Source organism: Camponotus floridanus, unplaced genomic scaffold (assembly GCF_003227725.1).
Source record: "Camponotus floridanus strain SB8 unplaced genomic scaffold, Cflo_v7.5 scaffold11, whole genome shotgun sequence".
NCBI classification, from domain to species: Eukaryota; Metazoa; Arthropoda; class Insecta; order Hymenoptera; family Formicidae; genus Camponotus; species Camponotus floridanus.
In genome coordinates this window covers 1,742,940-1,756,785 of record NW_020229226.1, presented here as the reverse complement: position 1 = coordinate 1,756,785, position 13,846 = coordinate 1,742,940, and the positions used below count along the sequence as shown (strand labels likewise).

Below are 13,846 nucleotides of genomic sequence, written 5' to 3'. Positions count from 1 at the left end.
ATTTCTCATTACATCTTGACCTAGATTGGCATGTGTGAGCTTTGTATCAAACAGGTGTGCGCACGTTTTTAAGATCGCTTTCGCGTCGGACGAGCGATTCTAACGAAGGATCGCGCCAATAAAGGCGCCAATAAAGTGCAATGACTGACTTGAATTGCATCAACGTGTCGATGCACTCTGCGGCGCGCTGATAAAGTCTATTAGGCTTTTGTGATGTTCCGTCGTTTCTTATCGCCCTGTTACGGAGAATTATCCATCTCACCTCGCTAATTTCGCGGTACGAATGCAATACCGGGTGAAACCAAAAGAATTTCAGCGATTGATATTTATCTCCCCCTCGAGGGAGGAAGAGTTCTCTTCGATTGCGAATATAATGCATTCACGAGCGATACTTTTTTTCGCTTTCTCTCTTTCTCCGTATTCCTTTTTAAACTATAATTTTTTTAAGCAATTAGCCAGGTAATTTCGAAACGAGGTGCTAATGATAAACGTATCTTTAATGCGCTTTAAACACACGTACTTTCACCAAATATCCCGCTGTGCGAAGACATTAAAATCCAGATAATTATCAAATTTTGTTATTATTTTTAACACACGTGTTACTTTTTATCTCTAAAATGAATTATGTAAAGAAGGTACATTATAGAGCGTATTAATTAAATATATGCGAGTCATTTCCATTTTTAATTGGTGATAAAACTCAACGTCCAGTAAAAATGTTTATGTTGATAAAAATACCGGGTCAAACCGGAACGATGTCATGTGAAACTTTCAAGAACTTTCTTCTGTGTGTCAGAGGTGCCTGCGAAATTCGTCGAAAAATTTGCATCGTCTCGACTTGCGAAATCGATAGGGAAACTTCGATCCACTAATCACTCGATGAATCGTCTTGTTGCGTTGCGTTATTAGCGATTCGCGAATGTGACAACAGTGTCGCATGACGCAACCGTATTATACGCGGAAACGTCAGCAGACAACGTCAACAGACATTAAATCGCATCACTGACACCGATAATATCGCCGACTAATAAACTTCCCGAATGCATTTTTTGCTCAATAGAAAAGCATCATCAGCGGACAATTTTGATGTCTTATATTTAAAAGTAGTTTGCACTTTGTCATATGAGTCATCAAGATGATTAGCAAATTCGATAATATGTGTATAAATAGAATTATCTGTATGTATATCATGTCTACGGAACGACACAAACAATAACATTCAAAGTTTCAGATAGAGATGGAAATGTCATATATATTTGACATTTAATATAACATAAAAATGAATAAAATTTCGAGATTCATTATTTTCTCATTTATATTCATTCGTTCAGACACGCGCGATTCTTTACCTCGGGAGCATCCTTGAAGAGTTGACAGATTACAAATGTTTCTTCTCGAAGGAGAAACATCGGCATGTATCACGAGGGGTTCCCGACATCCCGATAACGTTGGGGAAAATATTAATGAATTTTTTTAGCGATACCGCGCGTGACTAAATATTTCAGAAAAATCCCATTATGGCGATTGCGGCGAAAATAAAAAGAGAGAAGATGAGGCGAGTGATAAATGACGTGATAACGAGCGACCGTCACGGCAGATGTATCTTGCGGCTGCTGCGACGAACCGGAATCCACATAATGCCATTCTTTCATGCGTGATATCTAAGAGGTCGTCGGATTTCGCAATCCATTATCGGGCGCGCGATAAAGATACGTTCACTCGCGTGCAATTATCGATAAACGCCGAGGCTGTCAATTCTTCAAACTTAGATCCGAGGCGAAGCATTATACCATTCTGGAATATTCAAGCGACGCGCGAAATATGTTTCATGAAAAAAATCATGCATAGTTATTTATCTGATACAATCTTCGCTTAACGATAAAACTTATTCCTATTCGTCGCAATAATAAAATATCGTGCTTAAAGATCTCACCGTGGAGAACTTGATGTTCAGGAAGTTGTAGTACTTGACCAGGAACTTCATTATACTTGAAGAATCAAGCGGAAGAGAATCCGTCCTCTCTTAACAAATACAACAATATCATAGCAATGGTCGTCTTTCAAGTGTGAATGTATCGAGGATCGATAATACAAGTTGTTAAACGTGCGAACGACCGGCGCGTGCGAGAAAATGTATTGCACTAAAGCGCCGAGAGACGTAAAAGTGTCGGAAGGCCTCACGATAAACTCACTATCGAGCTGTCTATTATCAATGTAATGACTCGTCGATTATTCTCGTTCTCGGCAAATCGCTCGCGACAAAAGCCATAAATTACAACGATCAAATTTATCCGCCACGATTCTAAAAAGAGATGCACATTCGATCTTTCGTTCCTTTATCTAGCTCGAGGAGAGAGGCGCGGACGCTGATTGCACCGGTGATCCAAGATTAATTAAGCGTTCCAAAGTAGATCTTGATTACATCGTTGATTAATCGTTGTCTATTTTTAAAAACGAGATATATCGACATACGACCCAGACTCAATCGAGGGATTTTGCCCGCGGTTCACCGAGAAGAAACATTTAGTATAACTCTCGCGGACGAAAAAAGGCGTAAAAAAAACGTTACGTAATCGCGTCAACCATAATTGGGTCGACGTGCGTTTACGCATCTCGACTAACGAGAGGAACTGACAACGCGCCGCATACACGCGTCGGAAACGAACGTACACGTGTCACTGCCGTGTTTCAAACCGCCACTTTCTAATGCACCGTGAAATGCAGTGCGCGGACTGCATTGTAGGAATGCGCGGCACGTTATTAATATGTTCTGTAGCACGCGAGATATCGCGTGAGATTCTTTTATCATCGCGCGAATTATCAACATTTTTTTAGCGAAAAAATTTCGCGAAGCTTATTTAACTCGCTTCGAGGTTAATCCAATTACTATTTTTAACTCGCAATTTAATCTCATATTTTATCACCGTGAATTACTTTACACGGTACACAATGTTTTATATGTTTATCTCCATCGCTAACGATATCGAATCAAAATTGCAATCTCGAATGCTTTATCGAATAAAAAGAAACTAGAACGACAATGCATCGATTGTTGCACGCGCGTATCCAAAGATCGACCCACTTTTTTGCCTGAGGTTGCAGTACGATCGATCGAGCCCTCGAGAATGCGTATTTATTCACGCAATGTCAATTAATACGCTAATCGTCGCGCCAGCGTGGATTACCATAACGGTGACCCGCTTTATCAAGGGCCGAATCGATCCACCGATTAATTACGCGACACTGCACAAATTGGCGTCTCGCGGAACAACTCTCTCCCTCTCGCTGCTCGATCAGCTGATCGATCCCGGTACAGCTAGTGCCGCGCTCCGCGTTACGCAATCCAGTCTTCGTCGTCGTTCCAAGCTCGCGTAAAACGGGGAATTATGCACGCGGAAATATGCACACGCACGCACGCATTCTGGTGCGTGCTTACCACGCGTTTGCGCAATCGCAGCGGTCTTCTCTCCGTCGATGCAGGCCACGTTTATTTGCGATAAGTCGCGAGATTATGAGCATTTTTTTCCTTTCATTAATCGGTAAAAACGAGTTTCCCTCTCTTGCCCTAAATTAAACTAGAAACACTCGGCAAAGTATAGAATTTTCCAGCAATTGTCTGGTCTCGACCGCAATGATATTCATCTAGTGCCGAAGAATATCGACAAATGTAACGAATGTCATAAAAGATTTGCGTGATTTATCAATAATTTCTATTAGTTTTTCGAAATATTTTCTCCTAGTCAAAAAAGTAAACAGATGAAATTAAGGATGTTTTGTATCTATTTTCAAAATATTGAGAATTTAATGAAAATTGTACAGAATGTCCTTACATATGTTTAGAATCTTCAGTACAATTTTTAAATCGATTCACTAAAGAGTTCACAAGTTATAAGGATTTTAATTTGCACCGAATTAACATGTGTTCTTATGGGAAACCACGTCGATTCAAATGACAAAAACACATGGAAATAATATTCAGAATTTGTTTAAAATTTGCAAAAGTTTAGATACAAAGGAAATATTTGGTCAAATAATATTATACAAATACTAACTGGATAAAAAGATATTAAATATAATTCAATGAAGTTAGCCATGTATCTGTCACAAAGCGAAATTCTCTGCCAAAAGTTAATCATTTCGATTAACAAAATTCGGAATATTTCAGTAAAAACGCAATAAATATTAAAAAATACATCTCTGCACTGTAGCTAAAATCAAATTGTAATATTCCACACAATTTTTCATATTCAAAATACACCAAAAGTGGCAATATATTCGTCAATATTGATTTTCAGCTACTTTTTGCTGGAATTGTATATACAAAACATCCTTAATATTGACCAAGTTTATAAAGTAATTTTTCATTTGAATATTTTTTAGTATCTGAAAAAAATATCGCAAAAGGTCACAAAAGCGTCACGAATTACACCAACTTTGTTTCCGCTAAAAAATATCACGCAACTTTTGCCATATAATAAACTATCATTTTTCCGATAGACACATTACCAGTTTCTCTAGTAAGCCACAGATCAGTTCAAAAACGTAGTACACTAGCAATATCAAAAATTTACTCGATCGTCCACCGGCAATCACAACATCCGCTGGCGCATCATCTTAGATTCGATTTCGCAGACACATGACAAAATTAATAAAAAAAAAAAAGATATTTAGATGAGTACGAACGAGCTTAAAGTATTGATATTTGTGCAATAAAATACATAAGACGCACTAATAATAAAATTCGTTCTCAACAGAAAAATTTAATTCTCACTCGAATCTTCTAATCAAAGATTGATCATTGATTGAATGGAATTATATTGATATGATTATATTATTTATTATACAAAATTTTATTGTTAGACAATAGTATACTTTATTGTTGTGTTTTATCGCATGAACTTGAAGATTCGTACCACGCCTGGCAAGCTCGCGAGCACTCATCCAATTGGGAATTATGCCGAACAAACGTCGACGCGAAATTTAGCACACCGGCAGAGGAGAACGCGCGCGTAAAATGGCCGTATTTGCGATTTCCGCGTCTGAAAGACGCGGTCTTAGAAACAACCAGATCGCAGAAACCACCTAACGAGCATGGTCGCACGCGACTAAGGGCGGCGAGGTTACATAACGCGCGCGCGAATGCGCAAGCCAAGCGAGGCCCATGCCGTGTCGCGATGTAGGCCTCAGCGACGTGCCAGAAACGAAAATACTCTCGGCGAAGAAGCAAACCAACGACGAGGAATCGCGGGCGTTTCTCTTCCCGCTGCCGAAAACGGGGCTGCTGTCGACGCTCTCGGTTCAGGTCGATGCCGTAGACGGCCGAGAGAAACGATTCCGACCCCGGATGTTGCGCGACCTCGTCGCAAGTTAGACCAAATTCGTGGGCGCTGCTGACCTCGAGACGACAATGAGGATGTTTAAATTTACGAGATTATCGATATATTCGATAATATCGCTCGATATTTCTTAAAGGATTAAGATAAGTGACGCGAGGGCGTATATCTGATGTATCTGCGTACAGTTTTAATAAATCTACATTGTATTGTACACTGAGAAAAATCGTTTGATTGTACCAACAGAACGTATATGATTGAAGACATTTTGATTAAATCAAACAAGAATTTCTAGTTATGATAAGACTCGATTTTTTATAACTAGAACGTTTAATAGATTTTACTATAAGGATTTGGTTAGTATTTTCTGGTTGGATCTATAAAATTTCTTGTTACATTAATTTTTTTGCTTGTTACTCTTAACTTAACTCGTATTCAATATTTGCCATAAAATGTATATAAAGAACTAGTATTAACATTAAATCCAAAGTATATTTTTTTTCTCCTACGAGCAGTAGTGCCAGAAAGAGAACGCTAGCTCTCTGATTGCGTGTGTTTGAGCTGCATCCTCTTCTTGCATCACTGTTTATCAGTTTAATTTCTAACAAACTGAACTTCAAATAATTTATTTGATAATCTGGATTGAATTTATGCAATAATCGTGTTGGAATTCAGAATATTAAACAGACTTTTGAGATTAAATGGAAAAAATTTTAGACGACTTGGTGCTGGTGAGTTTAGTATTATTAACCAGAAAATTTGATAAATTTAACAGGAAGAAATGAATCAGATTCATCTGGTAATTCCTACAAGAATTCTGGTTCGTCCATTTTCCAACAGACGTACTGGTTGAATCTACCAGAATTCTAATTAATGCAACCAGATTTTTTTCTGTATTTTCAGTGTATTATTTGCATTTTATAATCTTCTATCTCAGTTGCATTTCATTGATTGACGCTAAATAAATGCATGAACTTTGCACAGTCGTCAGCCTGTAATGAAACTGATCTCGTCCATCTCTCTTGGGAAGAGGCCCCTCACCTGTGTTCTCTCAGTCGACATGGATCTAATAATTTCAACCATGATATGTGTACAGTTTTCGCGGGCATATAAACGAGCTCGCGTGATGTACATGCAACTTATATGCTTCATGGGACGTTTTCGACGCAAGAGAGGACACACTCGAGAGTAAAAGGTCGAGGGGCGTTGTAAAAATATTTTTTTTCGAGAGCAATATTATCGGCGTATGCGTTTTGAAAAGTTTTCGAGCTTTTGTCGGAATTAATGTATTGGAAATATCACGGCGCTGAGCGCCGAAATGTCACTTCACCCTTACCGTGTGAAAATATATAGCCCATGTATGTATATACGTTTTTTTAAAGTGCGAAATGTCAAATGCGAAATGTCGAAAAAAGTATAGAGGTATGCACGGTACATGCATATTTCCGAACGAGCTATCTCCCGTCTCTGTTTTCCGTTTAATCGCCTTCCTCTCACGTTAGTATTGTTACAATGACAAGAAAATGTAAAAATGTATCGGATAAAATGTAAATTCACTTCGCACGTGCGCGTGCAAATTTTGCGCATGTTAATATTTGATGTTGAACGAGCCGTAACATTTTAGTGAAGCGTAAAATTATATTCCCATTAAACAAATTTATACTTTGAAATATTAATTATAGCGAGTTAATAGACCGCGATTGCATAACGTACGTGGCAACAAAGCAATTTTGAGTCAGAAATAATATTTTCCAATTGCTGAGAAACGTCGAAAGAATTATGCGAACAATTTGTTGTCGCAACGAATGCTAATAAATATAATCCGTTTTAAGTTCTCGCCCGTTGAATAAGTAACAAAAAGTTCAATTAAATATTTTTGCGATATCGCGCGACCAGTTATACATGACGTAACGCGTGTTCGTGAATTTAACAGCAGCTGCTATCGAAATGCGTTCCCTTTTTATGCATCTCCCACCCAATGCCGAGTGCGGCGCGGTTCTATCCGCGCTCCTTTTAGCTTCTTTTCTCGCGAAACCAGTGTAACCGGTTGAGCGTAAGGCCGGTAGGCAGCAAGCGCGCGTTCGTAAGTTCAATACAGCCCCTTGTACTTTTCTTTCGTTCGCGGAATTTCATTAAACGTTAACATCAATTACCTGGAACTTACTTCGGACGACGGACAATGAGAACGACGCTCGTATTCTCAGATATGTGCGCCTTGTTAAACTCTGAATTAAATCGATTATTTCAACGAAAGAAACCGAAATAGTGGACTTTTTTTTTAGAAGAATGTAGAAACTCTCTGATTTACACAAAGACGAGAAAATTTTATCGGAAAAAATGTGACATTTCATAATTCCGTTTCTCGATTAAAAAAAACATTTCGAAAAGAGACTATATTTAACGTATTCTCTTTGAAGTGACAGTTAATTAAAGCGCTTAGCTTCGCTGTACAACGAATATTAATGACAAATACGTAGCAAAGCCGTGATGTAGTCGCTTAATTATCAGGACGAGAGACATTTTACGGGAATTATATGCGCGTGACGAAACGGAGAAAAAATAATCCGTGTATCAATATTTATGGAAAAAATGAAAGCAAAAAAAACATCGCAAAATCTAATTTATTGCATTTAATTACTTTCGAAATGTCAGAGTTACTCGCTACACAAGCAGTCGTGTTAATTAAGGCCTTTGAAGCGACCACCAATAACAGAAAAAGTTGGAGATATTTACCAAAATGTCTTGTAGAGAGACCGGCATCACAGAGCAGGTTGACATATCCGCCGGACAAGAATGCTCTCCCTTTTGACACCCGATGCCTGGTCTCTGTGCCCGTCACGTGTTAGATAGAGCGAATGTTGATTTACGATATCAACGTTCAAAGGCAGCCTCAGAAAGGATACTCGGCGTGGAAAAGGACACACTTTGGTACATATATCGACGCGAATTTCATTCGATCGGAGCAATTTCTCGCCCGGCGAAGCAATTTCTCGCGCGAGCGATTAATCTCCTCGGGGAACCTTCTCAGCGAGGAAAAATCCCCGGCGGTAAAACACGGCGCGGTTATAAATCGAGAAACCGATATGATATATTCTGTTACACCGTATCAACGCGGTTATAACAAACGAGCGAAATCTCCACTCATTGTCGGTACAAAGCGGCGATGGGGCGATACCGCCGAGGAGATTAAAAGTCAGCCGCGAAACTCTCTGCTTTTCGCGCACACACTTTGAGTTTTTCCTCTCCGCGTCCGAGAATCGACCTGAATCTTTCGCGTAGATGAGAGAAAAAAAAAAGGAAATGTGAGTAAGTGACGGATCACACAGTTGGACTTACGGACGGTGATGGCAGACAGCGCTTGCAGTACTCAATGAACGAGAACAAAACCTCAGGCATGGAAGAAAGCCGGCCGTTGCGAGCGAATTTTAATTAGAGGATCGACCGGACCCTTTGGCTTTTCTCAGCGCGCGACAACACGAGTCGAGGATGCGTGTGGTCTCTTCGCAAGGCCTCCTCTCTATCGCGAGCATAGGAGGAGAAGAACCGGATTCACCTCGCCATCGCAGGAAGGTCGACTTGGTACTGATGCGTCTGGATTCCGCCGAAGACTCTCCCCCGACACGTATATTAAATTAAAAGCGCGAGGCATTGTATGTAGCCTTCTCTCGTTCGCTCTCTCTCTCTCTCTCTCTCTCTTTCTCTTTTTCTCGCCAACCCCCACCGGTAATCCAATATATCGCGATATCAGGTATCATTCTACGTGAACGATACACGCGGAAAGTGAAACAAACATATATCACGAGCGATGTGACGAGATTTCTTTATCTCCGAGTGACTATTTTTCGAGCGCGTCCACCGGTGCATTTTAATTTCCCTCCCTGGTATTTCCTATCGGCAAAAAGCGTTAAATGTCAAGAGTTGTTTCCGCGAGCAATGCGCTTCTTTTTACATATTTTTCGAACCTTTTGTGACATGAAACGTGACACACATGAGCGTGCATGATGGATTATGGTTGAATTTATTACAGGCTCAACGAAATGTATATTAAAGAATATGATGGATGCTAATAATTAATTTAGAAAAAAGGATAAGGGGAATAAGGGGAGAAAGAGAGAGAGGACGGAAAGTAAAAGCATTTTTATCGCATTTTTCACCGATCTTTCATCCCATCCAAAGTATCTCATCCAAGAACATTATTCGCCTAGATATGTCACCCTTGGTCATAAAATACACAGCCAGTCTATTTTCTACGTGCAGCGCGGATAAAAATAGGGGAAACGCCGCTTCGTCCGACGTAACCAGTTTCAAATTAGAAGCCGCCGTCGGAATCTTTTTCGTGCAGTTATGCCGTTCAACTATGCCGAAGTAGAGCGAAAGAGAGCGAGGAATACTCGTCGCGATATCGAAGTTGGCGGCGATGCTGGCCCGATGCCAGGATAAAACGGACGAGGAGCGAAATTCTCGGCGAATCCTGCGGCGAATCGCGAGAAAAACCTATTCAGATTTAGGAAAAAGACGCCGGAAACCGCTTAAATGCGAAAATACCATTCTCACCTTCTTGAAGCCGTGAAACGAGAATGCGCCTACATTCATCCGCATTTTATGATCCTCCACTTTCGCTCCGAGAACACTTTCCGATCCTCCGCGAACAACGATCACGTTCCTCAGATTCTTCGTACGTCAACTGCTTAATTAATAACGATACTTGTACCCGATTTTCAATTCCATAATTCCCGACCGCGAATTATCTCGTTAGAGAAAAGAGATCGAAATCAACTAGATCAGCATTTCCCAGTAAAATTTAGCCATAGGAGTTTATGGAATTTAATTGACAATCACGGGGCATGTACACCTTTGGAATATTAATCAATTATAATACTATTTTGTTTTGTCAAGTAAAAAAGCCATCGATTAAAAAAGTTACAAGCATTATATAATATCTTGAGAAAATGATCTTGAATCGAGCAAATAAATATAAGTTCTCTGTTAAATTGAGTATCACGAATGATACGATGATTAAATTAAATATCACGAAATGAACAAAGATAATAACCCGTAAATGTTCAAGATCCTTTTTTCTCATAGAATCCTTAAACGTCTACAGAGATCACTAAATTTCTATTCTAGTAGCACTGCCTGGGAAACACCGAACTAGACGAATAATCCATGCGAAACGAACGCCGAAAGTGGTCGACCGGTTCCTCGGCATCCGGCGGATGTGGAGGGAACGGGAACCCCGCCGATCGATTTTCGTGGGGCGTCTCACGAGGGTCTTTCGAGACGTCTTTCGGGCAGGATGGTCGGCCGGCCACTGATCGAGATGCGTGCAGGTCCGAATACCAGCGTGTGCGGGCATGATTGTAACGCGTGAGCGTGTGCGAGCGAGCGCGTGCGAGCGGGTGCGAGCGAATGCGTGCCGAACATTCGCGCTCTCATCCGGCGCATATTGTAATTTTTCATGAACATTGTCGCTGGAATGTTATTGTCCACGCTGAGAAAAAAAATCTGGTTGCATTAATTAGAATTCTGGTAGATTCGATCAATATGTCTGTTGGAAAATGGACGAACCAGAATTTTTGTAGGAATTACCATGAATCTGATTAATTTCTACTTGTTAAATTTACCAAATTTTCTGTTTAATACTAAACTCATCAGCATCAAGTCGTCTAAAATTTTTTCCATCTAATCTCAAAAGTCTGTTTAATATTCTGAATTCCAACACGATTATTGCATAAATTCAATCCAGATTATTGAATAAATTATTTTAAGTTCAGTTTGTTAGAAATTAAACTAATAAACAGTGATGCGAGAAGAGGATGCAGCTCAAACACACGCAGTCAGAGAGCTAGCGTCCTCTTTCTGGCATTACTGCTCGTAAGAGAAAAAAATATACTTTGGATTTAATGTTAATACTAATTCTTTATATACATTTCATGGCAAATATTGAATACGAGTTAAGTTAAGAGTGGCAAGCAAAAAAATTAATGTAACAAGAAATGTTATAGATCCAACCAGAAAATACTAACCAAATCTTTATAATAAAATCTATTAAACGTTCTAGTTATAAAAAGTCGAGTCTTATCATGATAATTGAAAATTCTTGTTTGATTTAACCAAAATGCCTTCAATCATCTCGTCTTGTCAATCAAACGTCTTGTTGATACAATCAAACGATTTTTCTCAGTGCGCCGTCGCAATTTCTGACATTTTTTATTATTACATTGTTCTTGACGAGGATTCTTCTAATCCTTCAATTCGTTCAAATTTTAATGCTTGTACTCGCGTTAGATAAATTTGTCAACGATTTCTTTTCTATTGAATTATTTAAACATCGCATTTTAATTTTTTAAGCAAATATTTATGTGAATCTTTTTTATAATATATTACGATAAATTTTGAAATGCGTTTCTTTTCAGAAATTCGTAGAGTCCTACTGAAGAAGATCGCTGTTGCTTCGTCAAACAAGATAATAGTGTTTGCACGGGGACGAGTATGTAGTACGTGTTTAAACATGGTAATAATGAATTTAAATGGATGTTAACGAAGAACGTCCGAAACTGCCGCGACCTGCAGCTGTACGATATATCTTTCATCTACAATGAAGCGCTCGGGAAGAGAGCATCGTTCAAGAACGCCCGCGCGATGATAATGTGCACCGTTTCCGCCGCATTGAACTTTAGCTTTTGTACAAAGAAGCGCTGCTAAAAATGCCGGATTATTCTCAAGCCACATTTAACATCAAACACAATGTTCTTTGAAAATTCTAAAGACTGGAAAAAATTTGCAGAGACCGAGTAGAATAATTCAATAATAAACTATGAGTTTTTCGTTAAATTATTAAATAAGGTTTCTTATTGTTAATTTTTGGGATGTTTAAATGTATCTGTTCTTCTCTTTTAACAAATTATAATTCTATTATGTGATAAACTGACATAAAAGAAATATTTTGCAAAATGTGATATGTATTGTAAAGATGTGTGACAAGTAAGACATTTATAATAATATTTGGATATAACATGAACAATAAAATAAATAACATATCTAAAATATCGTAATATACTGTTAAATATTATAAAATCATAAAATATAAAATTTAGAATTATAAAAAATTTATAATAATATATTTTATTTTTTATGAATATTAGATTTTCACAAATTGTATCCAATTAATGTAAATTTTTAATAACTGAATTAGAGTTATTCAGAAATGAATTATTAAAGAAATTACTGTACATATAATATAATGACTAAGATTGGCATAAAAAAAAGTTTTCCTCTTTTTAATTTATCATTCTAGCATGCGATTGATATCCTGTATCAAAAGTATATTCTCACTCTTCTATCAATAACATCATCGATCTAGTAAACTTTATTATTAGATTCTCCCGTATGAATGTACTCGTCGGGGCGCATACAACAATGGGGAAGAGATTATCGTGCATTGCACGTGTGCAGGGTAAAAGTGGCTCGTTAGCACATATTCTGTAATCCTCGGCATGAAGGGAGATCATCGAGCATTCACCAGGCAATTATCATTTTTATCGCAGTCGCAGATCGACATATTCACACGGTCCTCGTTGCGCTAGAAATATATTCTGCTGCGCGATAAATGCATTTTAAAAAATAACATCCGATGCTAGACCGCAACACGTGTCCACCTGAAAATGTCGGGCTTCGTGTAATCCTGTTTGTCTAATCTCCCTTCAACGTTCGTGTCCAAGACACGTGACCACGACTCGTCTTCTGCCAGAAATACGTCTCTATCATATGTGAGAATAATTCTTTTTGATCGACGATGGCATCGCGTCGTCACGTTCTGCGAGGCATATTTTACCGCGAATCATCGCGCAATAATTGATGACTCGCAAATCCATTAAAAGAGCATTACTCGGGAGAGAGTAATCATTTTTCGTAGTTTATCTTACCGAGTAAATTTATCGCGATACACGTACGATGAAAATTAATTATATTCAAAATCCAGATAATCCACATATAACACATAGATCGCTGACTTTTAAACTATCTCTTATATCGTCTATGGGAACTTTCATCCGCAAAAGTGGATGTCATTTGTCATTCCATAATTTTACGTTGATTAATTCGCATCTTCCGCGCGCGAGCGATTTCTCTCATGCAAGTATTAGCGTCGGGAATAAATCGCGACCGCCGCCGTATCTAATCCATCACCGTCTTCAACTGCGAACCGCGTTCGCGCGTGATGCAAAATGAACGGCACCGTTAACATACTCGGTGCGCTTCTTTGCGAAGCCGCCGCGCCGGCGACCGCAATTTGCGAAAGTCGCACTTCAGGGCACCTCCTTAGAACCTCCTCAAACCTAGCTCACGATCGTCGTTTCGCCGTTGTGAATCTATAGTGTCGCGCGACAATGACTCCGCTACGATTAATATTCATTAAGATCTATCTTAATAAGGACTTGATATCTGATCCGCGCTTCGCGAATACGTCGGAAAGTTATGAGACGCCTGAAATTAATGGAAGTTGCTCTTCACAG

At 39.0% G+C, this 13,846-nt stretch overlaps 1 protein-coding gene and 1 long non-coding RNA gene across 3 annotated transcripts in view; one reads left to right on the top strand and one right to left on the bottom strand.

Moving 5' to 3' along the window:
- Positions 1–12,337, top strand: part of LOC105257214 — a 35,260-nt gene extending 22,923 nt beyond the window's left edge. Inside the window, exons 2-3 of the long non-coding RNA XR_889645.2 lie at positions 10,461–10,663; positions 11,750–12,337. This is a non-coding gene — a long non-coding RNA (uncharacterized LOC105257214). The remainder of the gene's footprint in view (positions 1–10,460; positions 10,664–11,749) is intronic.
- The window catches only part of LOC105257216, a 183,893-nt gene that overhangs the window by 63,026 nt on the left and 107,021 nt on the right, over positions 1–13,846 (bottom strand). The gene's annotated exons all lie outside the window — the stretch shown is intronic.